The sequence below is a fragment of the Pseudomyrmex gracilis genome, unplaced genomic scaffold (assembly GCF_002006095.1).
Source record: "Pseudomyrmex gracilis isolate BER0280 unplaced genomic scaffold, ASM200609v1 scaffold_222, whole genome shotgun sequence".
In the NCBI taxonomy this organism is placed as follows: Eukaryota; Metazoa; Arthropoda; class Insecta; order Hymenoptera; family Formicidae; genus Pseudomyrmex; species Pseudomyrmex gracilis.
In genome coordinates this window covers 230,202-232,848 of record NW_018020806.1, presented here as the reverse complement: position 1 = coordinate 232,848, position 2,647 = coordinate 230,202, and positions in this window count along the sequence as shown.

Genomic DNA, 2,647 nt, shown 5'->3' with positions numbered 1-2,647 from the left:
ACATTTTCTGGACTTGAATGAAGAAAGTGTTTTCTAAGATTTTTGGTCGCTGAAAACGAATTTGACTGCGAAAATGGCCTACCACGTCAGGTTTCTAAAAAGCTTGAGATTAAATATGCCAAAGTTAGTGGTTTTGGTTATATTGACCATTCATTTGAAACAAAACTAAAATGTTTTATACAATTGTACTTACGCCACATTAAAGCGCTATCTTATATATTTATAATTTTACTTAATATATAGTATACAATATATAGTATAATATAATAGAATATATAATATATATTTATACTATAAACCTATGTATATTACTATACGATCATTAAATATACATATGTATATTAAAAATAACATATTATAAATCATTAAATTTTATATAAATAATATATTTGTTAGACAAGAACGTAGTTACGCACTTTGGCATTCTCATTATCTCGTGAAATTGATTATTTTTTACCATTGTAATTTATAAACTTATATTTCATACATCTGTAAATAGTACACGAAAAGAAAAGATCTGTTAGAATAGCAAGAAATTATACTATACTGCCAGCAAAATAATTTCTTAAGTTTATTAAGATTTTTGTTTTTCCAACAAAACATTTCGTTGAAAAAGCGCAAAGTTTCATTGCCTTAAACAACAAAAAGTTCTGCTGTTATATAGTCAGCAAGAAATATGTTTTTGCTGATTATATAATATATAGCATAATAATCATTTTCTACTTATTGCTTTATTACATGGTAATTGTGTATATAAAAAAAAGATTGTATTGTAAGAAATATAAATGTATATTATAAATAAAAACTAGCAATTCTTTGATATGGCGTAATTCAACTTGCAAACCAATGTTGTTTGACCGTAAAATAATGGTAAATAAATAAAACTGTAAAAACTGCCAAATTTAACACATTGAAATCTAATTGTCTCGGAAATCTGACGCGGTAAGCCAGTTCGCAGTCGGATTCGTTTTCCGTGACCACAAATCAATCGAACACTTTGTTCATTCAAGTCCCTCAAAAACGGTCTATTTTTGTAGAACAGTGTACTTATTCCTTCTTCACAAAAATGCATTTGCAATAATCATATTTCACGTAGTAAATTCTACCTGAGGTACCGCTTTTTTATAAGTATTTAAATGTATGTGATCTATTCGTAATTATATCAAGATTATTACATCTTGAGAGTCTAGCTTTGTGATGATGTGTGTTACATGATGTGATTTAGATACGCACGTTACAGCTCTATACAAACGAATACCACAGCGTTAACTTAATATACTAAAAAACTTTCAACGATGTCTATTGACACTGTTAATTTGATTGATTTACTTATTGATACTATGGTTCATAAGTTTTCCTGAAATAAATATGTCTTTACCACTTACGTTACATGTAGAACGCTTTTCTTTCTGCACCACTTTACTGTGAAAAGCTAAAACAGATACTTTGTTTTTTTACATACATCACACAAATAAGATGACTCACTCATGATATAAATTAATTAATTCATGTTCTTTTAGTGAACTTCTGAATGCAAACTTCATGAGACATGTCTTAAAACAAAATTAATATTTATTTGTTGCTATCAAAATAATTTGCTAACGTATTATTTTCTATTGCTTTAAACTGACAGTGTATTTAATAATATTAGTAATAATTTAGTCTGTAGAAATATTCATTTATAACCTTGCACGTAAAACGTCTATCTTCATGCATGAGTCGTTTGTGCACCAATAAATTGTCTTTTATTTAAAAAGTCTGATTACACTCTTCACACGAATAAGGTCTATCAGTAGAATGACCTAGTGTATGTCTGTTAAAGTAATATTTTGAACAAAATGTTTTGGAGCTTATCTTAAAAAAAACAATTTTATGTCAATATCCTAAGATTCTTAGAATATAGTTTGCATACTACAAGTATAAATCAATATAGAGTTTTATTAGCGTAAAGAAATTTTTCAGAAAGTCTGAGGTTTCATATATTACCTTACATATAAACTTACTCCCTTCGTGAATTTTCTTGATATGGTTGTGGAAACTTTGCTTGGTCTTGTAGTATTTTTTATATTAATCACTCATATATTCTTCGGTTAAGTGAAGTAGAATATGATTTTGTAAGTCAAGTGAGCTTGTGCATTGCGCGGTACATATCTTGAAAGAAAGAAATAATATCTTACTTTTATTATCGTCATTAGACTTGGTATCGTTTTTTTTATATTTTGTTAATGTCAAATAATATAATGTGTTATTTTATTCTACATTAACAAAATATAAAAGGAATAATATAATACATTATATATACTACATTATATATATATATATATAATGTATATGTATTACATTAACAAAATGTATATGTATTTACTAATAGTATAACATTAGTTACTTACTAGTAAATAGGTAGTTACCAGTAAATTACTTAATAGTAAAAGATTGTGTGTGTTTTTTTACAATAAATGCTTTTTCATCTCTTACCTTACATATAAAATCTTCTTCTTCATACTTATGCATAAGCTGTTTGTGTATTTGTAAACGACTTATGCTGGGAAATGATTCGTTACATTCATCACACAATAAATTACTTGTTTCGTCATGTTGTGGAGCATCTTGTGTACTTGCCGGTTGTAGTATATTTAACTTGAACAGA